Genomic DNA, 27172 nt, shown 5'->3' on the forward strand with positions numbered 1-27172 from the left:
TTTAATTTGGCAATATTTTATGTCAAGTGTGTAATCATCAGCTTTTGACAATACGTCACTTTAGAATTACAAGGTTCTATCTGACATATTAGTCAAAATTAACTTATTGACATATTCTTATTAATTGATAACTTATTTACATTATGGGATGTTTTTTATAAGTTGTTTACATTTTAAGAATTGTTATTTAATAAACAAATGTTACACACATACTGTTTGCTATGGAATGCGAAAACTTTGAAGCTCAAAATCTCAAAATCATCCAGAACGCAGATCAAACCTTATAATTCCAAGGTGACGAATAGTTTTATGTTATTAATATTTGTTTGATATTTCCATTAGTGCTGCAACAATGAATCGTTTAAATCAATAAAAATCGATTACTAAAAGCGTTGGCAACGAACTTCATAATCGATTTGTTGTGACGTGCGACACGGGGACGTTTGATTATTAAAAAACACTTTAGTTCAGCACGGAGCGGAGTGAACACGGTCTCTCTCGTGAACTGATACAGAGTTCGGCGCCTCATAGACAGGGATGAGGAGGAAGGGAGTTCAACAGCAGGGTAAATCACTAAAGAATCCTACTTTTGTTCCGTTTTGAAGTGAGGACCGTAAAGTCCCTGGTGCTGATATTTTACTCGTTATCCAGCTTGACAAGCATGACAAGTTAGCGTTAGCTTGTTAACCCTTAGAGCGGCAACTAAAAAAATCAAACTGAGCTTTGGCACGTTGGCTGGCGCTGAGCCAGAGAAAGACATGTCATATTATCACAATTATGCAGCTTTTTAACCGCCTAATGCTTATTTTATATTCTAGACATGTAAATACACACAAGTACTAGTAAAACAATATATGTAGTTTGTGAAACACATACACATACCATCTGTTGTCATGTAAAGCTGCACTGCAAAAAAGCTTTTCTTATTTAGTAATTTCGTCTCGTTTTCAGTCCAAATATGTAAAAAATCTTAAATCAAGAACAGACAAGAAAAATGAGCTGAGAAAATTAAGAGATGCTTCAAACTTCTGTTTGAGATTATATCTCATTAAGATTATTTTTCTTACCCCATTGGCAAATAGTTTTGCTTGTTTTAAGCAAACAATCACTAAATTTTGAGGGTTTTTTTTTCAGAAAACAAGACAATTTCTTATGCTATTTCATGTGTCTAGTTTGTATCTTGATTTAAAAATGTTTAGATATTTTATTATTTACAGGACAAAACTACTTAGTTTTTTAATATTATTATTATAACAGCTCAGGGATGAGCTTTAATGCTTTAATAATTAATGCTTTTCTTGTTTTGTTTTTTTATTTGATCAATCGATTAATCACAAAAAGAATCGACAGATTAATCAATTAAAATAATAATGGTTAGTTGCAGCCCTTATTTCCATATTGTTAATCGAGCATTCGTCCTGAAGTTCTAAATAAAGCAAGCAAAAATAATCACTTATGAAGATCAGATGTTTGAGTATCTGCTTTAAAGATTAAACAGTGGGTAAACACTCAGGAGGGAAATTTCAAAATTTCAAAACTTCCTGCTTTCTTTTAAACCATAAAATGTTTGTGGTTGTCACCATCAGAGGAGGAAAATACAGATAACTACAGCTGCGCCACAGGAAGCTGAAATCTCAATGCTTTGCACTAAAATTCAGAAATATCACCACAGGAGGGCGACATGTTTAAATTCATTCAATTAGATTTGCAGTGGTGTAATTCACCAAAATCCCCACATGAGGGCGAATACTTTAAAACCATTAGATTGAAGATTTGCAAAGGTGTAATTCAGAAATTCTCCACACGAGGGTGAAACTTTTATTATTTTAGAGCGACGGCAGTGCAGTTCACAAACATCACCACAAGAGGGAGAATATTTTAAATACATTATATTCCAAATTTGCAAATGCGTAGTTCAGAATAATCTCCACATGAGGGCGCAATATTTGATACAAATGTAATATTTGTTTATTTGTCTATTATTAGCTCAGATATGCAATGTGTGTAATAATGTGTGTATTTGTGTGTCGACTTTACAGAATCAGTGAAGTGTTGAGGACTGTAAGCTTGTTGAACAGAAGCAGAGACGTGTGGCCAAACACTGACTGTAATGATGATCATCTGCTGCTGCACAGGTGATGTAGATCATGTGTGTGATTGTGTGTGTGTGTGTGTATGTGTCTGTTCCACATGTCGGTTACCATCATTTGCTTTGTGGAGGGTCACTCCTCTAGAAAGTAAATGATGGTAACCGAAACGGGTGGGGAAGGGACGCAGGTCCAGAATTTTTATACAGTTCATTTTAAAATTTTTGTCAGGCTGTAAAGTATAACCCCTGCTGGACACGGCTCCGGAAGCTCCAGGGGGAGACCGAACTGGTATCCCCCCTTCTTCAGGCGCGCCTCACACTCACTCACCATTCACTCATATCGCAGAGTTCTGGCTGGGATCATACCAGCAACCCCTGAAGCCGTGGGGCAGCGCTCTTACCACAGAGCCACAGATCTCCTGTCTGAACACCTGCTGGAACTGATGTTTGACTGCAGACCTGTGTGTGAGCTGTTTCAATAAAACAAGATACAAATCAGGTGTGAACCCTTGTCTTTATGAGTCTCTTCCTCAGAGAGCTTGTGTTGGTTGATTCACACACCCATCATGAGTTTCACATCAGCGGCCATCATCAGGATGACTTGGTGAATATAATGAGCACAAGTTGGACATTAGCCATAGCGAGGTTTGAACCCGGGTCTCTTTGATTAAAGCTCAACACTTTATGACCTGAGCCACCGAGTCTAGATGTTGGAGGAGATATCTGAATGGGGCTTTATCACTAATTTCATCATGACCAAGGTTTGACATTTGTTTCTTTGTAATTTGGATCACAAAACAACTGCTGCCAAAAGTCAAGCTCTGTGGTTCAGTGGATGAGCGTTCAGCTTTAGTACAGAAGTGTGAAAGATCGAATCCTGCTAGAACAAGAGACAAGTTAGATTTGAATCTTTGACTTTATGAGTCTCTCCTCAGAGAACTTGTGTTTATTCACTCAACCATCATGTGTTTCACATCAGCGTCCATCATCCAACTTGAGCTCATTATAATCACCATCAGCTTCCATCATCAGGGCAGGACACTGATGGTGAATATAATGAGGTCAAGATGGACATTAGCCATAGCAAGGTTTGAACCCGGGTCTCCTTGATTAAAGCTCAACACTTTATGACCTGAGCCACTGTGTCTGGATGGTGAAGCAAATGTTTGAATGGGGCTTTATCTATTTCTTAGCTTTGACCATAATTCGAGATGAATGTCTTTGTAATTTGGCTCACGGAGGATTGTGGTTAGTTGTCACACCGTGTGGTTCAGTGGATGAGTGTTTGACCGCCATACAGAAGAGTGAAGGATCGAAATCCCACACAGTGGCAGAACACACATTCGATGAGGACAAGGTTACAGTAGAGGTTTGGCTCTGAAACTCCCACTTCACTGTGTGGCTCACACCAAAGGAACTACTGAAACCAAAGTAATCAGTGCAGAAGCACAAATGAAGAAAAACACTTTTGTATTTGCATCAGCAGTAAAGAGCAGTAACAGGGCCTGGATTTGAACCCAGGTATGCTGTGAGCACTTCACATCTCATGCTGTGTCCTCTGACCACTACACCATCAGCACACACACACACACCAACACTTCTTTCTCCAATGTAAGGATAACCACATTTACACATTTTGAAAAAAAAACTAAATAAACACAAATAATTAATATCAAACATAAATTATTTAAAATACATGTAAACTACATCATATGCTAATATATTATTATATTTCATTGTTCAAAATGTGTAAAACCTGCTTAATCTTCAATTAAACACATGAACCATATTTCAGATGATCTTACAGCTGCTTGTGGGGCTTTAAATGTTACTAAACACAATTAAACACTGTAAATATCATCATTTACCTCTAAAGTCTCCTCATACTGTATTGAGGACTCTACACCAAATCTGGCCAATCAAAAGCTTTCTACAGAAAGTCCCTCCCCCAACAGACACGCGACAGAGCAGCAGCACAACAAACACACTTTCTGGACTCTCTACTGGAAATATGAGCTCATAAATACCTTTACTGGAGCTGTGAATCCACCTGGATGTGGAGGAGTGTGTGGAGGAGCGTCAGCTGTTGAGCGCTGGTCAAAGATCTGCAGCAGAAACACAACAGACACACGTGTGTATCTTCACTGCTGCAGAGGAGAGAGAGAGAGAGAGAGCAATGACTGAACACAAACACTACAGCAACATCACTACAAACAAACCCACTGAAACAAAGTCACTTACAGGTGAGTCTCGTTACTCTTCATTTCTACACTCTTTGTCGCTCTTGTTCGCTGTCGGGCTGTAATATGTGCTGTTGACTGACATTATGAGTCTGTCACTGAGCTGTCATCTGCTGGAGCTCAACTTGACGCCAGTAACACGGTGTACCTGTGATGATCTGTGTCGCTGTTGTCAAAGGTGTTCAGGCTAAAAGAGCAGCTCGCTGATGCCGCCTAGTGGAGTGGATGGATGCAGTCTCAGTTTTTTACATCCACTTGTTGCATCTTAATATAGCAACAGAAATACGTTTAATTCAACACTTTATGAACGGTTTAATACAATATATGATTTTTAAAAAGCAGTCATCTTTATTGGGCCTTCATGAAAGGAGATGTGGTTGTGTTTTTGTTGGTAAAATTATTACTTGTGTCTGCGTCAGTGAAATCTGTAAGCAATAAAAACATTCTGCATCCCCAATATAAGAGCTCGTCAGATAAATTAAATGTGTGTTTATTGATGTGTGGCGCATTAATTACATACAGGCTAAATGACAATCTAGAGTGAATAACAGCATGGTGAGAAAGTCTCAAGCTTTAAAGTACAATATTTTACATTTAATTTGACAATATTTTATGTCAAGTGTGTAATCATCAGCTTTTGACAATACGTCACTTTAGAATTACAAGGTTCTATCTGACATTTTAGTCAAAATTGAGTTATTGACATATTCTTATTAATTGATAACTTATTTACATTATGGGATGTTTTTTATAAGTTGTTTACATTTTAAGACTTTTTATTTAATAAACAAATGTTACACACATACTGTTTGCTATAAAATGCGAAAACTTTGAAGCTCAAAATCTCAAAATCATCCAGAACGCAGATCAAACCTTATAATTCCAAGGTGACGAATAGTTTTATGTTATTAATATTTGTTTGATATTTCCATTAGTGCTGCAACAATAAATCATTTAAATCAATAAAAATCGATTACTAAAAGCGTTGGCAAAGAACTTCATAATCGATTCGTTGTGTCGTGCGACACGGGGACGTTTGATTATTTAAAAAACACTTTAGTTCAGCACGGAGCGGAGTGAACACGGTCTCTCTCGTGCACTGGTACAGAGTTCGGCGCCTCATAGACAGGGATGAGGAGGAAGGGAGTTCAACAGCAGGGTAAATCACTAAACAATCCTACTTTTGTTCCGTTTTGAAGTGAGGACCGTAAAGTCCCTGGTGCTGATATTTTACCCGTTATCCAGCTTGACAAGCATGACAAGTTAGCGTTAGCTTGTTAACCCTTAGAGCGGCAACTAAAAAAATCAAACTGAGCTGTGGCACGTTTTACATTTTTAAGTAAGAATTTTAAATAATACACTAAAATTAGGGAAGTTTAATCGTAAAAATAAAATAATAAATAATAAAGCTCATGGAAAAAAGTAAGTATAAATGAACAGGAGAAAATTAAGAGCTGTTAAAAAAGATTTGAGATCTATAACACAATATTTCAGTAGATTTAAAACTTTTTAGGGTCTAAAATTTTGCTTTTATGAGTTAAGACATTTTAACACTTTTAACAGCGCGGACACCTCAAAACTTCCTGCTTTCTTTTAAACAATAAAATGTTTGTGGTTGTCACCATCAGAGGATGAAAATACAGATAACTACAGCTGCGCCACAGGAAGCTGAAATCTCAATGCTTTGCATTTGCTGAGCTAAAATTCAGAAATATCACCACAATTATTCAAATCAATAGATCTGCAAAGGTGTAATTCAGATATATCACCACAGGAGGGCGCAATATTTGATACAAATGTAATATTTGTTTATTTGTCTATTATTAGCTCAGATATGCAATGTGTGTAATAATGTGTGTATTTGTGTGTGGACTTTACAGGATCAGTGAAGTGTTGTGGACTGTAAGCTTGTTGAACAGAAGCAGAGACGTGTGGCCAAACACTGACTGTAATGATGATGATCATCTGCTGCTGCACAGGTGATGTAGATCATGTGTGTGTGTGTGTGTGTGTGTGTGTGTATGTTTGTGATTGTGTGTGTGTGTGTGTCTGTTCCACATGTCGGTTACCATCATTTGCTTTGTGGAGGGTCACTCCTCTAGAAAGTAAATGATGGTAACCGAAACGGGTGGGGAAGGTACGCAGGTCCAGAATTTTTATACAGTTCATTTTAAAATTTTTGTCAGGCTGTAAAGTATAACCCCTGCTGGACACGGCTCCGGAAGCTCCAGGGGGAGACCGAACTGGTATCCCCCCTTCTTCAGGCGCGCCTCACACTCACTCACCATTCACTCATATCGCAGAGTTCTGGCTGGGATCATACCAGCAACCCCTGAAGCCTTGGGGCAGCGCTCTTACCACAGAGCCACAGATCTCCTGTCTGAACACCTGCTGGAACTGATGTTTGACTGCAGACCTGTGTGTGAGCTGTTTCAATAAAACAAGATACAAATCAGGTGTGAACCCTTGTCTTTATGAGTCTCTTCCTCAGAGAACTTGTGTTGAGTCACTCACCCATCATGAGTTTCACATCAGCGTCCATCATCAGGAGCTCTTGGTCAATATAATGAGCTCAAGATGGACATTAGCCATAGTGAGGTTTGAACCCGGGTCTCCTTGATTAAAGCTCAACACTTTATGACCTGAGCCACTGTGTCTGGATGCTGGAGGAGATATCTGAATGGGGCTTTATCACTAATTTCATCATGACCAAGGTTTGACATTTGTTTCTTTGTAATTTGGATCACAAAACAACTGCTGCCAAAAGTCAAGCTCTGTGGTTCAGTGGATGAGCGTTCAACTTTAGTACAGAAGCGTAAAGGATCGAATCCTGCTAGAACAAGAGACAAGTCAGATTTGAACCTTTGACTTTATGAGTCTCTCCTCAGAGAACTTGTGTTTATTAACTCAACCATCATGTGTTTCACATCAGCGTCCATCATCCAACTTGAGCTCATTATAAACACCATCAGCTTCCATCATCAGGGCAGGACACTGATGGTGAATATAATGAGGTCAAGATGGACATTAGCCATAGCAAGGTTCGAACCCGGGTCTCCTTGATTAAAGCTCAACACTTTATGACCTGAGCCACTGTGTCTGGATGGTGAAGCAAATGTTTGAATGGGGCTTTATCTATTTCTTAGCTGTTACCATAATTCGAGATGAATGTCTTTGTGATTTGGCTCACAGAGGATGGTGGTTAGTTGTCACACCGTGTGGTTCAGTGGATGAGTGTTTGACTGCCATACAGAAGAGTGAAGGATCGAAATCCCACACAGTGGCAGAACACACATTCGATGAGGACAAGGTTACAGTAGAGGTTTGGCTCTGAAACCCACTTCGCTGTGTGGATCACACCAAAGGAACTACTGAAACCAAAGTAATCAGTGCAGAAGCACAAATGAGGAAAAACAGTTTTGCATTTTGTATTTGCATCAGCAGTAAAGAGCAGTAACAGGACCTGGATTTGAACCCAGGTATGCTGTGAGAACTTCACATCTCATGCTGTGTCCTCTGACCACTACACCATCAGCACACACACACAGAAACACTTCTTTCTCCAATGTAAGGATAACCACATTTACACATTTTGAAAAAAAAACTAAATAAACACAAATAATTAATATCAAATGTAAATTATTTAAAATACATGTAAACTACATCATATGCTAATATATTATTATATTTCATTGTTCAAAATGTGTAAAACCTGCTTATTCTTCAATTAAACACATGAACCATATTTCAGATGATCTTACAGCTGCTTGTGGGGCTTTAAATGTTACTAAACACAATTAAACACTGTAAATATCATCATTTACCTCTAAAGTCTCCTCATACTGTATTGAGGACTCTACACCAAATCTGGCCAATCAAAAGCTTTCTACAGAAAGTCCCTCCCCCAACAGACACGCGACAGAGCAGCAGCACAACAAACACACTTTCTGGACTCTCTACTGGAAATATGAGCTCATAAATACCTTTACTGGAGCTGTGAATCCACCTGGATGTGGAGGAGTGTGTGGAGGAGCGTCAGAAAGATGAAAGATGTGCAGCAGAAACACAACAGACACACGTGTGTATCTTCACTGCTGCAGAGGAGAGAGAGAGAGAGAGAGAGCAATGCCTGAACACAAACACTACAGCAACATCACTACAAACAAACCCACTGAAACAAAGTCACTTACAGGTGAGTCTCGTTACTCTCCATTTCTACACTCTGTGTCGCTCTTGTTCGCTGTCGGGCTGTAATATGTGCTATTGACTGACATTATGAGTCTGTCACTGAGCTGTCATCTGCTGGAGCTCAACTTGACGCCAGTAACACGGTGTACCTGTGATGATCTGGTGGCGCTGTTGTCAAAGGTGTTCAGACTAAAAGAGCAGCTCGCTGATGCCGCCTAGTGGAGCGGATGGATGCAGTCTCAGTTTGCAAATTCAAGTCTTCATCCAGATACTATTGGAGAAAGACTGATCAAATCTGCCTCTTGCTGAGTTCACAAGATGTTTTTTACATCCACTTGTTGCATCTTAATATAGCAACAGAAATACGTATAATTCAACACTTTATGAACGGCTTAATACAATATATAATTTTTAAAAAGCAGTCATCTTTATTGGGCCTTCATGAAAGGAAATGTGGTTGTGTTTTTGTTGGTAAAATTATTACTTGTGTCTGCGTCAGTGAAATCTGTAAGCAATAAAAACATTCTGCATCCCCAATATAAGAGCTCGTCAGATAAATTAAATGTGTGTTTATTGATGTGTGGCGCATTAATTACATACAGGCTAAATGACAATCTAGAGTGAATAACAGCATGGTGAGAAAGTCTCAAGCTTTAAAGTACAATATTTTACATTTAATTTGGCAATATTTTATGTCAAGTGTGTAATCATCAGCTTTTGACAATACGTCACTTCAGAATTACAAGGTTCTATCTGACATTTTAGTCAAAATTGAGTTATTGACATATTCTTATTAATTGATAACTTATTTACATTATGGGATGTTTTTTATAAGTTGTTTACATTTTAAGACTTTTTATTTAAAAACAAATGTTACACACATACTGTTTGCTGTGGAATGCAAAAACTTTGAAGCTCAAAATCTCAAAATCATCCAGAACGCAGATCAAACCTTATAATTCCAAGGTGACGAATAGTTTTATGTTATTAATATTTGTTTGATATTTCCATTAGTGCTGCAACAATAAATCATTTAAATCAATAAAAATCAATTACTAAAAGCGTTGGCAACGAACTTCATAATCGATTCGTTGTGTCGTGCGACACGGGGACGTTTGATTATTAAAAAACGCTTTAGTTCAGCACGGAGCGGAGTGAACACGGTCTCTCTCGTGAACTGATACAGAGTTCGGTGCCTCATAGACAGGGATGAGGAGGAAGGGAGTTCAACAGCAGGGTAAATCACTAAAGAATCATACTTTTGTTCCGTTTTGAAGAGAGGACCGTAAAGTCCCTGGTGCTGATATTTTACTCGTTATCCAGCTTGACAAGCATGACAAGTTAGCGTTAGCTTGTTAACCCTTAGAGCGGCAACTAAAAAATCAAACTGAGCTTTGGCACGTTGGCTGGCGCTGAGCCAGAGAATGACATGTCATATTATCACAATTATGCAGCTTTTTAACCGCCTAATGCTTATTTTATATTCTAGACATGTAAATACACACAAGTACTAGTAAAACAATATATGTAGAGTTTGTGAAACACATACACATACCATCTGTTGTCATGTATAGCTGCACTGCATAAAAGCTTTTCTTACTTAGTAATTTCGTCTCGTTTTCAGTCCAAATATGTAAAAAATCTTCAATCAAGAACAGACAAGAAAAATGAGCTGAGAAAATTAAGTGATGCTTCAAACTTCTGTTTGAGATTATATCTCATTAAGATTATTTTTCTTACCCCATTGGCAAATAATTTAGCTTGTTTTAAGAAAACAATCACTAAATTTCTTATGTTATTTCATGTGTCTAGTTTGTATCTTGATTTAAAAATGTTTAGATATTTTATTATTTACAGGACAAAACTACTTAGTTTATTATTATTATTATTATTATTAATATAACAGCTCAGGGATGAGCTTTAATGCTTTAATAATTAATGCTTTTCTTGTTTTGTTTTTTTATTTGATCAATCGATTAATCACAAAAAGAATCTACAGATTAATCAATTAAAATAATAATGGTTAGTTGCAGCCCTTATTTCCATATTGTTAATCGAGCATTCGTACTGAAGTTCTAAATAAAGCGAGCAAAAATAATCACTTATGAAGATCAGATGTTTGAGTATCTGCTTTAAAGATTAAACAGTGGTTAAACACTCAGGAGGGAAATTAACAGGAGAGACCAAAACGACTGGTTGAATACTGGTATAATCTACATCCAGACTGGCAGCTGCTTCTAATAATTGAATAATAAAACTCTAGGTCAGGTCAGTATCCTCAGCAGTAAATAAATGGAGAACTGTAAATGTTACTGTAGGGAAATTAATTAAATGCTATTTTTAAATAAAAAGTTGAACGTTGTATTGAGATTGTTGGTGATTGTCTGGGTATTAATGGTCAGATTAGGGAGCTATAAATGAACAAGGGAAAATTAAGAGCTGTTAAAAAGATTTGAGATCTATAACACAATATTTCAGTAGATTTAAGACTTTTTAAGGTCTAAAACTTTGCTTTTATGAGTTAAGACATTTTAACACTTTTAACAGCGCGGACACCTCAAAACTTCCTGCTTTCTTTTAAACAATAAAATGTTTGTGGTTGTCACCATCAGAGGAGGAAAATACAGATAACTACAGCTGCGCCACAGGAAGCTGAAATCTCAATGCTTTGCATTTGCTGAGCTGAAATTCAGAAAAATCACCACAATCATTCAAATCAATAGATCTGCAAAGGTGTAATTCAGATATATCACCACAGGAGGGCGACATGTTTAAATTCATTCAAGTAGATTTGCAGTGGTGTAATTCACCAAAATCACCACATGAGGGCGAATACTTTAAAATCATTAGATTAAAGATTTGCAAAGGTGTAATTCAGAAATTCTCCACACGAGGGTGAAACTTTTATTATTTTAGAGCGACGGCAGTGCAGTTCACAAACATCACCACAAGAGGGAGAATATTTTAAATACATTATATTCCAAATTTGCAAATGCGTAATTCAGAATAATCTCCACATGAGGGCGCAATATTTGATACAAATGTAATATTTGTTTATTTGTCTATTATTAGCTCAGATATGCAATGTGTGTAATAATGTGTGTATTTGTGTGTCGACTTTACAGGATCAGTGAAGTGTTGTGGACTGTAAGCCTGGTGAACAGAAGCAGAGACGTGTGGCCAAACACTGACTGTAATGATGATGATCATCTGCTGCTGCACAGGTGATGTAGATCATGTGTGTGATTGTGTGTGTGTGTGTGTGTGTGTGTGTGTGCGTGTGCGTGTGCGTGTGCGTGTGCGTGTGCGTGTGCGTGTGCGTGTGCGTGTGCGTGTGTGTGTGTGTGTGTGTGTGTGTCTGTTCCACATGTCGGTTACCATCATTTGCTTTGTGGAGGGTCACTCCTCTAGAAAGTAAATGATGGTAACCGAAACGGGTGGGGAAGGGACGCAGGTCCAAAATTTTTATACAGTTCATTTTAAATTTTTTGCCAGGCTGTAAAGTATAACCCCTGCTGGACACGGCTCCGGAAGCTCCAGGGGGAGACCGAACTGGTATCCCCCCTTCTTCAGGCGCGCCTCACACTCACTCACCATTCACTCATATCACAGAGTTCTGGCTGGGATCATACCAGCAACCCCTGAAGCCGTGGGGCAGCGCTCTTACCACAGAGCCACAGATCTCCTGTCTGAACACCTGCTGGAACTGATGTTTGACTGCAGACCTGTGTGTGAGCTGTTTCAATAAAACAAGATGAAAGTCAGGTGTGAACCCTTGTCTTTATGAGTCTCTTCCTCAGTGAGCTTGTGTTGATTTACACACCCATCATGAGTTTCACATCAGCGTCCATCATCAGGAGCTCTTGGTCAATATAATGAGCTCAAGATGGACATTAGCCATAGTGAGGTTTGAACCCGGGTCTCCTTGATTAAAGCTCAACACTCTATGACCTGAGCCACCGAGTCTAGATGTTGGAGGAGATATCTGAATGGGGCTTTATCACTAATCTCATCATGACCAAGGTTTGACTTTGTTTCTTTGTAATTTGGCTCACAAAACAACTGCTGCCAAAAGTCAAGCTCTGTGGTTCAGTGGATGAGCGTTCAACTTTAGTACAGAAGTGTGAAGGATCGAATCCTGCTAGAACAAGAGACAAGTCAGATTTGAATCTTTGACTTTATGAGTCTCTCCTCAGAGAACTTGTGTTTATTAACTCAACCTTCATGTGTTTCACATCAGTGTTCAACATCCAACTTGAGCTCGTTATAATCACCATCAGCTTCCATCATCAGGGCAGGACACTGATGGTGAATATAATGAGGTCAAGATGGACATTAGCCGTAGGGAGGTTCGAACCCGGGTCTCCTTGATTAAAGCTCAATACTTTATGACCTGAGCTACTGTGTCTGGATGGTGAAGCAAATGTTTGAATGGAGCTTTATCTATTTCTTAGCTTTGACCATAATTCGAGATGAATGTCTTTGTAATTTGGCTCACGGAGGATTGTGGTTAGTTGTCACACCGTGTGGTTCAGTGGATGAGTGTTTGACTGCCATACAGAAGAGTGAAGGATCGAAATCCCACGCAGTGGCAGAACACACATTCGATGAGGACAAGGTTACAGTAGAGGTTTGGCTCTGAAACCCACTTCGCTGTGTGGATCACACCAAAGGAACTACTGAAACCAAAGTAATCAGTGCAGAAGCACAAATGAGGAAAAACACTTTTGCATTTTGTATTTGCATCAGCAGTAAAGAGCAGTAACAGGGACTGGATTTGAACCCAGGTATGCTGTGAGAACTTCACATCTCATGCTGTGTCCTCTGACCACTACACCATCAGCACACACACACAGAAACACTTCTTTCTCCAATGTAAGGATAACCACATTTACACATTTTGAAAAAAAAAACTAAATAAACACAAATAATTAATATCAAACATAAATTATTTAAAATACATGTAAACTACATCATATGCTAATATATTATTATATTTCATTGTTCAAAATGTGTAAAACCTGCTTAATCTTCAATTAAACACATGAACCATATTTCAGATGATCTTACAGCTGCTTGTGGGGCTTTAAATGTTACTAAACACAATTAAACACTGTAAATATCATCATTTACCTCTAAAGTCTCCTCATACTGTATTGAGGACTCTACACCAAATCTGGCCAATCAAAAGCTTTCTACAGAAAGTCCCTCCCCCAACAGACACGCGACAGAGCAGCAGCACAACAAACACACTTTCTGGACTCTCTACTGGAAATATGAGCTCATAAATACCTTTACTGGAGCTGTGAATCCACCTGGATGTGGAGGAGTGTGTGGAGGAGCGTCAGCTGTTGAGCGCTGGTCAAAGATCTGCAGCAGAAACACAACAGACACGCGTGTGTATCTTCACTGCTGCAGAGGAGAGAGAGAGAGAGCAATGCCTGAACACAAACACTACAGCAACATCACTACAAACAAACCCACTGAAACAAAGTCACTTACAGGTGAGTCTCGTTACTCTCCATTTCTACACTCTTTGTCGCTCTTGTTCGCTGTCGGGCTGTAATATGTGCTGTTGACTGATATTATGAGTCTGTCACTGAGCTGTCATCTGCTGGAGCTCAACTTGACGCCAGTAACACGGTGTACCTGTGATGATCTGTGGCGCTGTTGTCAAAGGTGTTCAGGCTAAAAGAGCAGCTCGCTAATGCCGCCTAGTGGAGCGGATGGGAACTGTGCTTTACTGCCCACACTTAACCCCACCCCTTACAATGACGTCATTAGCTCCATTAAGTGCATCGTGTCTGACATTGTAAGTCTGATTTATGCAGTCTCAGTTTGCAAATTTAAGTCTTCATCCAGGAACTATTGGAGAAAGACTGATCAAATCTGCCTCTTGCTGAGTTCACAAGATGTTTTTTTACATCTACTTGTTGCATCTTAATATAGCAACAGAAATACGTATAATTTAACACTTTATGATTGCCTAATACAATATATAATTTTAAAAAGCAGTCATCTTTATTGGGCCTTCATGAAAGGAAATGTGGTTGTGTTTTTGTTGATAAAATTATTACTTGTGTCTGCGTCAGTGAAATCTGTAAGCAATGAAAACATTCTGCATCCCCAATATAAGAGCTCGTCAGATAAATTAAATGTGTGTTTATTGATGTGTGGCGCATTAATTACATACAGGCTAAATGACAATCTAGAGTGAATAACAGCATGGTGAGAAAGTCTCAAGCTTTAAAGTACAATATTTTACATTTAATTTGGCAATATTTTATGTCAAGTGTGTAATCATCAGCTTTTGACAATACGTCACTTCAGAATTACAAGGTTCTATCTGACATTTTAACCAAAATTGAGTTATTGACATATTCTTATTAATTGATAACTTATTTACATTATGGGATGTTTTTTATAAGTTGTTTACATTTTAAGACTTTTTATTTAAAAACAAATGTTACACACATACTGTTTGCTGTGGAATGTGAAAACTTTGAAGCTCAAAATCTCAAAATCATCCAGAACGCAGATCAAACCTTATAATTCCAAGGTGACGAATAGTTTTGTGTTATTAATATTTGTTTGATATTTCCATTAGTGCTGCAACAATAAATCATTTAAATCAATAAAAATCGATTACTAAAAGCGTTGGCAAACAACTTCATAATCGATTCGTTGTGTCGTGCGACACGGGGATGTTTGATTATTAAAAAAACACTTTAGTTCAGCACGGAGCGGAGTGAACACGGTCTCTCTCGTGCACTGGTACAGAGTTCGGCGCCTCATAGACAGGGATGAGGAGGAAGGGAGTTCAACAGCAGGGTAAATCACTAAAGAATCCTACTTTTGTTCCGTTTTGAAGTGAGGACCGTAAAGTCCCTGGTGCTGATATTTTACTCGTTATCCAGCTTGACAAGCATGACAAGTTAGCGTTAGCTTGTTAACCCTTAGAGCAGCAACTAAAAAATCTAACTGAGCTTTGGCACGTTGGCTGGTGCTGAGCCAGAGAAAGACATGTCATATTATCACAATTATGCAGCTTTTTAACCGCCTAATGCTTATTTTATATTCTAGACATGTAAATACACACAAGTACTAGTAAAACAATATATGTAGTTTGTGAAACACATACACATACCATCTGTTGTCATGTAAAGCTGCACTGCAAAAAAGCTTTTCTTACTTAGTAATTTCGTCTCGTTTTCAGTCCAAATATGTAAAAAATCTTAAATCAAGAACAGACAAGAAAAATGAGCTGAGAAAATTAAGTGATGCTTCAAACTTCTGTTTGAGATTATATCTCATTAAGATTATTTTTCTTACCCCATTGGCAAATAATTTAGCTTGTTTTAAGCAAACACTCACTAAATTTCTTATGTTATTTCATGTGTCTAGTATGTATCTTGATTTAAAAATATTTAGATATTTTATTATTTACAGGACAAAACTACTTAATATAACAGCTCAGGGATGAGCTTTAATGCTTTAATAATTAATGCTTTTCTTGTTTTGTTTTTTTATTTGATCAATCGATTAATCACAAAAAAAGAATCGACAGATTAATCAATTAAAATAATAATGGTTAGTTGCAGCCCTTATTTCCATATTGTTAATCGAGCATTCGGCCTGAAGTTCTAAATAAAGAGAGCAAAAATAATCACTTATGAAGATCAGATGTTTGAGTATCTGCTTTAAAGATTAAACAGTGGGTAAACACTCAGGAGGGAAATTTCTACATTTCAAAACTTCCTGCTTTCTTTTAAACAATAAAATGTTTGTGGTTGTCACCATCAGAGGAGGAAAATACAGATAACTACAGCTGCGCCACAGGAAGCTGAAATCTCAATGCTTTGCATTTGCTGTGCTGAAATTCAGAAAAATCACCACAATCATTCAAATCAATAGATCTGCAAAGGTGTAATTCAGAAATATCACCACAGGAGGGCGACATGTTAAAATTCATTCTTAGATTTGCAGTGGTGTAATTCACCAAAATCACCAGACGAGGGCGAATACTTTAAAATCATTAGATTGAAGATTTGCAAAGGTGTAATTCAGAAATTCTCCACACGAGGGTGAAACTTTTATTATTTTAGAGCGACAGCAGTGCAGTTCACAAACATCACCACAAGAGGGAGAATATTTTAAATACATTATATTCCAAATTTGCAAATGCGTAATTCAGAATAATCTCCACATGAGGGCGCAATATTTGATACAAATGTAATATTTGTTTATTTGTCTATTATTAGCTTAGATATGCAATGTGTGTAATAATGTGTGTAATAATGTGTGTCGACTTTACAGGATCAGTGAAGTGTTGTGGACTGTAAGCCTGGTGAACAGAAGCAGAGACGTGTGGCCAAACATTGACTGTGATGATGATGATCATCTGCTGCTGCACAGGTGATGTAGATCATGTGTGTGTGTGTGTGTGTGTGTGTGTGTGTGTGTGTGTGTGTCTGTTCCACATATCGGTTACCATCATTTGCTTTGTGGAGGGTCACTCCTCTAGAAAGTAAATGATGGTAACCGAAACGGGTGGGGAAGGGACGCAGGTCCAGAATTTTTATACAGTTCGTTTTAAAATTTTTGTCAGGCTGTAAAGTATAACCCCTGCTGGACACGGCTCCGGAAGCTCCAGGGGGAGACCGAACTGGTATCCCCCCTTCTTCAGGCGCGCCTCACACTCACTCACCATTCACTCATATCGCAGAGTTCTGGCTGGGATCATACCAGCAACCCCTGAAGCCGTGGGGCAGCGCTCTTACCACAGAGCCACAGATCTCCTGTCTGAACACCTGCTGGAACTGATGTTTGACTGCAGACCTGTGTGTGAGCTGTTTCAATAAAACAAGATACAAATCAGGTGTGAACCCTTGTCTTTATGAGTCTCTTCCTCAGAGAACTTGTGTTGATTCACACACCCATCATGAGTTTCACATCAGCGTCCATCATCAGGAGCTCTTGGTGAATATATTGAGCTCAAGTTGGACATTAGCCATAGCGAGGTTTGAACCCGGATCTCCTTGATTAAAGCTCAACACTTTATGACCTGAGCCACTGTGTCTGGATGCTGTTGGAGATATCTGAATGGGGCTTTATCACTAATTTCATCATGACCAAGGTTTGACATTTGTTTCTTTGTAATTTGGCTCACAAAACAACTGCTGCCAAAAGTCAAGCTCTGTGGTTCAGTGGATGAGCGTTCAACTTTAGTACAGAAGTGTGAAGGATCGAATCCTGCTAGAACAAGATACAAGTCAGATTTGAATCTTTGACTTTATGAGTCTCTCCTCAGAGAACTTGTGTTTATTAACTCAACCATCATGTGTTTCACATCAGCGTCCATCATCCAACTTGAGCTCATTATAATCACCATCAGCTTCCATCATCAGGGCAGGACACTGATGGTGAATATAATGAGGTCAAGATGGACATTAGCCATAGTGAGGTTCGAACCCGGGTCTCCTTGATTAAAGCTCAACACTTTATGACCTGAGCCACTGTGTCTGGATGGTGAAGCAAATGTTTGAATGGGGCTTTATCTATTTCTTAGCTTTGACCATAATTCGAGATGAATGTCTTTGTGATTTGGCTCACGGAGGATTGTGGTTAGTTGTCACACCATGTGGTTCAGTGGATGAGTGTTTGACTGCCATACAGAAGAGTGAAGGATCGAAATCCCACACAGTGGCTGAACACACATTCAATGAGGACAAGGTTACAGTAGAGGTTTGGCTCTAAAACCCACTTCGCTGTGTGGATCACACCAAAGGAACTACTGAAACCAAAGTAATCAGTGCAGAAGCACAAACGAGGAAAAACACTTTTGTATTTTGTATTTGCATCAGCAGTAAAGAGCAGTAACAGGGCCTGGATTTGAACCCAGGTATGCTGTGAGAACTTCACATCTCATGCTGTGTCCTCTGACCACTACACCATCAGCGCACACACACCAACACTTCTTTCACCAATGCAAGGATAACCACATTTACACATTTAGAAAAAAAAACTAAATAAACACAAATAATTAATATCAAATGTAAATTATTTAAAATACATGTAAACTACATCATATGCTAATATATTATTATATTTCATTGTTCAAAATGTGAAAAAGCTGCTTATTCTTCAAATAAACACATGAACCATATTTCAGATGATCTTACAGCTGCTTGTGGGGCTTTAAATGTTACTAAACACAATTAAACACTGTAAATATCATCATTTACCTCTAAAGTCTCCTCATACTGTATTGAGGACTCTACACCAAATCTGGCCAATCAAAAGCTTTCTACAGAAAGTCCCTCCCCCAACAGACACGCGAAAGAGCAGCAGCACAACAAACACACTTTCTGGACTCTCTACTGGAAATATGAGCTCATAAATACCTTTACTGGAGCTGTGAATCCACCTTGATGTGGAGGAGTGTGTGGAGGAGCATCAGCTGTTGAGCGCTGGTCAAAGATCTGCAGCAGAAACACAACAGACACACGTGTGTATCTTCACTGCTGCAGAGGAGAGAGAGAGAGAGCAATGCCTGAACACAAACACTACAGCAACATCACTACAAACAAACCCACTGAAACAAAGTCACTTACAGGTGAGTCTCGTTACTCTCCATTTCTACACTCTGTGTCGCTCTTGTTCGCTGTCGGGCTGTAATATGTGCTGTTGACTGATATTATGAGTCTGTCACTGAGCTGTCATCTGCTGGAGCTCAACTTGACGCCAGTAACACGGTGTACCTGTGATGATCTGGTGGCGCTGTTGTCAAAGGTGTTCAGGCTAAAAGAGCAGCTCGCTGATGCCGCCTAGTGGAGCGGATGGATGCAGTCTCAGTTTGCAAATTCAAGTCTTCATCCAGAAACTATTGGAGAAAGACTGATCAAATCTGCCTCTTGCTGAGTTCACAAGATGTTTTTTACATCCACTTGTTGCATCTTAATATAGCAACAGAAATACTTATAATTCAACACTTTATGAACGGTTTAATACAATATATGATTTTTAAAAAGCAGTCATCTTTATTGGGCCTTCATGAAAGGAAATGTGGTTGTGTTTTTGTTGGTAAAATTATTACTTGTGTCTGCGTCTGTGAAATCTGTAAGCAATGAAAACATTCTGCATCCCCAATATAAGAGCTCATCAGATAAATTAAATGTGTGTTTATTGATGTGTGGCGCATTAATTACATACAGGCTAAATGACAATCTAGAGTGAATAACAGCATGGTGAGAAAGTCTCAAGCTTTAAAGTAAAATATTTTACATTTAATTTGGCAATATTTTATGTCAAGTGTGTAATCATCAGCTTTTGACAATAGTTTTATATTACATTATTATTTGTTCGATATTTAATATCATTAATCGAGCATTTGTCCTGAAGTTCTAAATAAAGCGAGCAAAAATAATCACTTATGAAGATCAGATGTTTGAGTATCTGCTTTAAAGATTAAACAGTGTTTAAACACTCAGGAGGGAAATTAACAGGAGAGACCAAAACGACTGGTTGAATACTGGTATAATCTACATCCAGACTGGCAGCTGCTTCTACACAGAAAGTCTATCCTGCATATAAATAAATTACTTTGAAGAGATTTAACACATAAAATGGTAAATAACTCAGTAAACAGTTGTTTCCAGTCCATCAAGAATAAAGTTCTGCTCAAGAGCTCTCCATGACCTCTGACCTGGCTTGGTAGTTCCTGAAAATAAAGATTTGACAGACAGAGACACTCCGACTGAACACATCACTAAACGAGGTCATGTTTAACTTCATTCACTGATCAAAATCATGTCAAAGATTAAATCAGGGTTTCTGCAGGTTTCATCAAGTTAAATATAAGACATTTTAAAGACATTTTATGACCATTTTAAATGAAATGTTAGACTTGTACAGGGCTAAATGCTGAGATTTTATTAGAATATCCCTGTTGGAACTGGCCCTATCAAAAACGATTATAATGTAAAACATTTAATATTACAATCATAATAATAATTTAATAATAAAACTCTAGGTCAGGTCAGTATCCTCAGCAGTAAATAAATGGAGAACTGTAAATGTTACTGTAGGGAAATTAATTAAATGCTATTTTTAAATAAAAAGTTGAACGTTGTATTGAGATTGTTGATGATTGTCTGGGTATTAATGGTCAGATTAGGGAGCTATAAATGAACAAGGGAAAATTAAGAGCTGTTAAAAAAGATTTAAGACCTATAACACAGTATTTCAGTAGATTTAAGACTTTTTAAGGTCTTAAATTTTGCTTTTATGAGTTAAGACATTTTAACACTTTTAACAGCGCGGACACCTCAAAACTTCCTGCTTTCTTTTAAACAATAAAATGTTTGTGGTTGTCACCATCAGAGGAGGAAAATACAGATAACTACAGCTGCGCCACAGGAAGCTGAAATCTCAATGCTTTGCATTTGCTGAGCTAAAATTCAGAAAAATCACCACAATCATTCAAATCAATAGATCTGCAAAGGTGTAATTCAGAAATATCACCACAGGAGGGCGACATGTTTAAAATCAGTCAATTAGATTTGCAGTGGTGTAATTCACCAAAATCCCCACACGAGGGCGAATACTTTAAAATCCTTAGATTGAAGATTTGCAAAGGTGTAATTCAGAAATTCTCCACACGAGGGTGAAACTTTTATTATTTTAGAGCGACAGCAGTGCAGTTCACAAACATCACCACAAGAGGGAGAATATTTTAAATACATTATATTCCAAATTTGCAAATGCGTAATTCAGAATAATCTCCACATGAGGGCGCAATATTTGATACAAATGTAATATTTGTTTATTTGTCTATTATTAGCTCAGATATGCAATGTGTGTAATAATGTGTGTATTTGTGTGTGGACTTTACAGGATCAGTGAAGTGTTGAGGACTGAAAGCCTGTTGAACAGAAGCAGAGACGTGTGGCCAAACACTGACTGTAATGATGATGATCATCTGCTGCTGCACAGGTGATGTAGATCATGTGTGTGATTGTGTGTGTGTGTGTGTGTGTGTGTGTCTGTTCCACATGTCGGTTACCATCATTTGCTTTGTGGAGGGTCACTCCTCTAGAAAGTAAATGATGGTAACCGAAACGGGTGGGGAAGGGACGCAGGTCCAAAATTTTTATACAGTTCATTTTAAAATTTTTGTCAGGCTGTAAAGTATAACCCCTGCTGGACACGGCTCCGGAAGCTCCAGGGGGAGACCGAACTGGTATCCCCCCTTCTTCAGGCGCGCCTCACACTCACTCACCATTCACTCATATCGCAGAGTTCTGGCTGGGATCATACCAGCAACCCCTGAAGCCGTGGGGCAGCGCTCTTACCACAGAGCCACAGATCTCCTGTCTGAACACCTGCTGGAACTGATGTTTGACTGCAGACCTGTGTGTGAGCTGTTTCAATAAAACAAGATACAAATCAGGTGTGAACCCTTGTCTTTATGAGTCTCTTCCTCAGTGAGCTTGTGTTGATTTACACACCCATCATGAGTTTCACATCAGCGTCCATCATCAGGAGCTCTTGGTCAATATAATGAGCTCAAGTTGGACATTAGCCATAGTGAGGTTTGAACCCGGGTCTCCTTGATTAAAGCTCAACACTTTATGACCTGATCCACTGTGTCTGGATGCTGATGGAGATATCTGAATGGGGCTTTATCACTAATTTCATCATGACCAAGGTTTGACATTTGTTTCTTTGTAATTTGGCTCACAAAACAACTGCTGCCAAAAGTCAAGCTCTGTGGTTCAGTGGATGAGCGTTCAACTTTAGTACAGAAGTGTGAAGGATCGAATCCTGCTAGAACAAGATACAAGTCAGATTTGAATCTTTGACTTTATGAGTCTCTCCTCAGAGATCTTGTGTTTATTAACTCAACCATCATGTGTTTCACATCAGCGTCTATCATCCAACTTGAGCTCATTATAATCACCATCAGCTTCCATCATCAGGGCAGGACACTGATGGTGAATATAATGAGGTCAAGATAGACATTAGCCATAGTGAGGTTTGAACCCGGGTCTCCTTGATTAAAGCTCAAATCTTTATGACCTGAGCCACTGCGTCTGGATGGTGAAACAAGTGTTTGAATGGGGCTTTATCTATTTCTTAGCTTTAACCATAATTCGAGATGAATGTCTTTGTAATTTGGCTCACAGAGGATTGTGGTTAGTTGTCACACCGTGTGGTTCAGTGGATGAGTGTTTGACTGCCATACAGAAGAGTGAAGGATCGAAATCCCACACAGTGGCTGAACACACATTAGATGAGGACAAGGTTACAGTAGAGGTTTGGCTCTGAAACCCACTTCACTGTGTGGATCACACCAAAGGAACTACTGAAACCAAAGTAATCAGTGCAGAAGCACAAATGAGGAAAAACACTTTTGCATTTTGTATTTGCATCAGCAGTAAAGAGCAGTAACAGGGCCCGGATTTGAACCCAGGTGTGCTGTGAGAACTTCACATCTCATGCTGTGTCCTCTGACCACTACACCATCAGCACACGCACACACACAGAAACACTTCTTTCTCCAATGTAAGGATAACCACATTTACACATTTTGAAAAAAAAAACTAAATAAACACAAATAATTAATATCAAACATAAATTATTCAAAATACATGTAAACTACATCATATGCTAATATATTATTATATTTCATTGTTCAAAATGTGTAAAACCTGCTTATTCTTCAATTAAACACATGAACCATATTTCAGATGATCTTACAGCTGCTTGTGGGGCTTTAAATGTTACTAAACACAATTAAACACTGTAAATATCATCATTTACCTCTAAAGTCTCCTCATACTGTATTGAGGACTCTACACCAAATCTGGCCAATCAAAAGCTTTCTACAGAAAGTCCCTCCCCCAACAGACACGCGACAGAGCAGCAGCACAACAAACACACTTTCTGGACTCTCTACTGGAAATATGAGCTCATAAATACCTTTACTGGAGCTGTGAATCCACCTGGATGTGGAGGAGTGTGTGGAGGAGCATCAGCTGTTGAGCGCTGGTCAAAGATCTGCAGCAGAAACACAACAGACACACGTGTGTATCTTCACTACTGCAGAGGAGAGAGAGAGAGAGCAATGCCTGAACACAAACACTACAGCAACATTACTACAAACAAACCCACTGAAACAAAGTCACTTACAGGTGAGTCTCGTTACTCTCCATTTCTACACTCTGTGTCGCTCTTGTTCGCTGTCGGGCTGTAATATGTGCTGTTGACTGACATTATGAGTCTGTCACTGAGCTGTCATCTGCTGGAGAAAACATTCTGCATCCCCAATATAAGAGCTCATCAGATAAATTAAATGTGTGTTTATTGATGTGTGGCGCATTAATTACATACAGGCTAAATGACAATCTAGAGTGAATAACAACATGGTGAGAAAGTCTCAAGCTTTAAAGTACAATATTTTACATTTAATTTGGCAATATTTTATGTCAAGTGTGTAATCATCAGCTTTTGACAATACGTCACTTTAGAATTACAAGGTTCTATCTGACATTTTAGTCAAAATTGAGTTATTGACATATTCTTATTAATTGATAACTTATTTACATTATGGGATGTTTTTTATAAGTTGTTTACATTTTAAGACTTTTTATTTAATAAACAAATGTTACACACATACTGTTTGCTGTGGAATGCGAAAACTTTGAAGCTCAAAATCTCAAAATCATCCAGAACGCAGATCAAACCTTATAATTCCAAGGTGACGAATAGTTTTGTGTTATTAATATTTGTTTGATATTTCCATTAGTGCTGCAACAATGAATCATTTAAATCAATAAAAATCGATTACTAAAAGCGTTGGCAAACAACTTCATAATCGATTTGTTGTGTCGTGCGACACGGGGACGTTTGATTATTAAAAAACACTTTAGTTCAGCACGGAGCGGAGTGAACACGGTCTCTCTCATGCACTGATACAGAGTTCGGCGCCTCATAGACAGGGATGAGGAGGAAGGGAGTTCAACAGCAGGGTAAATCACTAAAGAATCCTACTTTTGTTCCGTTTTGAAGTGAGGACCGTAAAGTCCCTGGTGCTGATATTTTACTCGTTATCCAGCTTGACAAGCATGACAAGTTAGCATTAGCTTGTTAACCCTTAGAGCGGCAACCAAAAAAAATCAAACTGAGCTTTGGCACGTTGGCTGGCGCTGAGCCAGAGAAAGACATGTCATATTATCACAATTATGCAGCTTTTTAACCGCCTAATGCTTATTTTATATTCTAGACATGTAAATACACACAAGTACTAGTAAAACAATATATGTAGAGTTTGTGAAACACATACACATACCATCTGTTGTCATGTATAGCTGCACTGCAAAAAAGCTTTTCTTACTTAGTAATTTCGTCTCGTTTTCAGTCCAAATATGTAAAAAATCTTAAATCAAGAACAGACAAGAAAAATGAGCTGAGAAAATTAAGTGATGCTTCAAACTTCTGTTTGAGATTATATCTCATTAAGATTATTTTTCTTACCCCATTGGCAAATAATTTAGCTTGTTTTAAGCAAACAATCACTAAATTTATTAATTTCTTATGTTATTTCATGTGTCTAGTTTGTATCTTGATTTAAAAATGTTTAGATATTTTATTATTTACAGGACAAAACTACTTAATATAACAGCTCAGGGATGAGCTTTAATGCTTTAATAATTAATGCTTTTCTTGTTTTGTTTTTATTTTTTTATTTGATCAATCGATTAATCACAAAAAGAATCGACAGATTAATCAATTAAAATAATAATCGTTAGTTGCAGCCCTTATTTCCATATTGTTAATCGAGCATTCGTCCTGAAGTTCTAAATAAAGAGAGCAAAAATAATCACTTATGAAGATCAGATGTTTGAGTATCTGCTTTAAAGATTAAACAGTGGTTAAACACTCAGGAGGGAAATTTCTACATTTCAAAACTTCCTGCTTTCTTTTAAACAATAAAATGTTTGTGGTTGTCACCATCAGAGGAGGAAAATACAGATAACTACAGCTGCGCCACAGGAAGCTGAAATCTCAATGCTTTGCACTAAAATTCAGAAATATTACCACAGGAGGGCGACATGTTTAAATTCATTCTTAGATTTGCAGTGGTGTAATTCACCAAAATCACCAGACGAGGGCGAATACTTTAAAATCATTAGATTGAAGATTTGCAAAGGTGTAATTCAGAAATTCTCCACACGAGGGTGAAACTTTTATTATTTTAGAGCGACAGCAGTGCAGTTCACAAACATCACCACAAGAGGGAGAATACTTTAAATACATTATATTCCAAATTTGCAAATGCGTAATTCAGAATAATCTCCACATGAGGGCGCAATATTTGATACAAATGTAATATTTGTTTATTTGTCTATTATTAGCTTAGATATGCAATGTGTGTAATAATGTGTGTAATAATGTGTGTCGACTTTACAGGATCAGTGAAGTGTTGAGGACTGTAAGCCTGTTGAACAGAAGCAGAGACGTGTGGCCAAACATTGACTGTGATGATGATGATCATCTGCTGCTGCACAGGTGATGTAGATCATGTGTGTGATTGTGTGTGTGTGTGTCTGTTCCACATGTCGGTTACCATCATTTGCTTTGTGGAGGGTCACTCCTCTAGAAAGTAAATGATGGTAACTGAAACGGGTGGGGAAGGGACGCAGGTCCAGAATTTTTATACAGTTCATTTTAAAATTTTTGTCAGGCTGTAAAGTATAACCCCTGCTGGACACGGCGCCGGAAGCTCCAGGGGGAGACCGAACTGGTATCCCCCCTTCTTCAGGCGCGCCTCACACTCACTCACCATTTACTCATATCGCAGAGTTCTGGCTGGGATCATACCAGCAACCCCTGAAGCCGTGGGGCAGCGCTCTTACCACAGAGCCACAGATCTCCTGTCTGAACACCTGCTGGAACTGATGTTTGACTGCAGACCTGTGTGTGAGCTGTTTCAATAAAACAAGATACAAATCAGGTGTGAACCCTTGTCTTTATGAGTCTGTTCCTCAGAGAACTTGTGTTGATTCACACACCCATCATGAGTTTCACATCAGCGTCCATCATCAGGAGCTCATGGTCAATATATTGAGCTCAAGTTGGACATTAGCCATAGCGAGGTTTGAACCCGGGTCTCCTTGATTAAAGCTCAACACTTTATGACCTGAGCAACTGTGTCTGGATGTTGGAGGAGATATCTGAATGGGGCTTTATCACTAATTTCATCATGACCAAGGTTTGACATTTGTTTCTTTGTAATTTGGCTCACAAAACAACTGCTGCCAGAAGTCAAGCTCTGTGGTTCAGTGGATGAGTGTTCAACTTTAGTACAGAAGTGTGAAGGATCGAATCCTGCTAGAACAAGATACAAGTCAGATTTGAATCTTTGACTTTATGAGTCTCTCCTCAGAGAACTTGTGTTTATTAACTCAACCATCATGTGTTTCACATCAGCGTCCATCATCCAACTTGAGCTCATTATAATCACCATCAGCTTCCATCATCAGGGCAGGACACTGATGGAATATAATGAGCTCAAGATGGACATTACCCATAGTGAGGTTTGAACCCGGGTCTCCTTGATTAAAGCTCAACACTTTATGACCTGAGCCACTGT

The 27172-nt window shown here is 38.4% G+C and overlaps 5 long non-coding RNA genes across 5 annotated transcripts; 3 read left to right on the forward strand and 2 right to left on the reverse strand.

Moving 5' to 3' along the window:
• Positions 1 to 1980: 1980 nt before the first annotated feature.
• LOC130223376 (uncharacterized) lies at positions 1981 to 4527 on the reverse strand. The gene is made up of 3 exons (XR_008836689.1): positions 4331 to 4527; positions 4117 to 4236; positions 1981 to 2559 (listed from the first exon to the last, which is right to left on the reverse strand). It is a non-coding gene; the product is annotated as an uncharacterized LOC130223376 (long non-coding RNA).
• On the forward strand, positions 4043 to 6615 carry LOC130223373 (uncharacterized). Its single transcript, XR_008836686.1, has 3 exons — positions 4043 to 4332; positions 6210 to 6308; positions 6516 to 6615. It is a non-coding gene; the product is annotated as an uncharacterized LOC130223373 (long non-coding RNA).
• Positions 6616 to 6621: 6 nt separating this feature from the next.
• Positions 6622 to 8913, reverse strand: LOC130223375 (uncharacterized). Its single transcript, XR_008836688.1, has 3 exons — positions 8520 to 8913; positions 8313 to 8423; positions 6622 to 6756 (listed from the first exon to the last, which is right to left on the reverse strand). It is a non-coding gene; the product is annotated as an uncharacterized LOC130223375 (long non-coding RNA).
• Positions 8240 to 12135, forward strand: LOC130223370 (uncharacterized). The gene is made up of 3 exons (XR_008836685.1): positions 8240 to 8521; positions 11643 to 11741; positions 12013 to 12135. It is a non-coding gene; the product is annotated as an uncharacterized LOC130223370 (long non-coding RNA).
• Positions 12136 to 18972: 6837 nt separating this feature from the next.
• On the forward strand, positions 18973 to 21966 carry LOC130222597 (uncharacterized). Its single transcript, XR_008836517.1, has 3 exons — positions 18973 to 19132; positions 21412 to 21510; positions 21698 to 21966. It is a non-coding gene; the product is annotated as an uncharacterized LOC130222597 (long non-coding RNA).
• The last annotated feature ends 5206 nt before the right edge of the window (positions 21967 to 27172 follow it).

Source organism: Danio aesculapii, chromosome 4 (assembly GCF_903798145.1).
Source record: "Danio aesculapii chromosome 4, fDanAes4.1, whole genome shotgun sequence".
Lineage (NCBI taxonomy): Eukaryota > Metazoa > Chordata > Actinopteri > Cypriniformes > Danionidae > Danio > Danio aesculapii.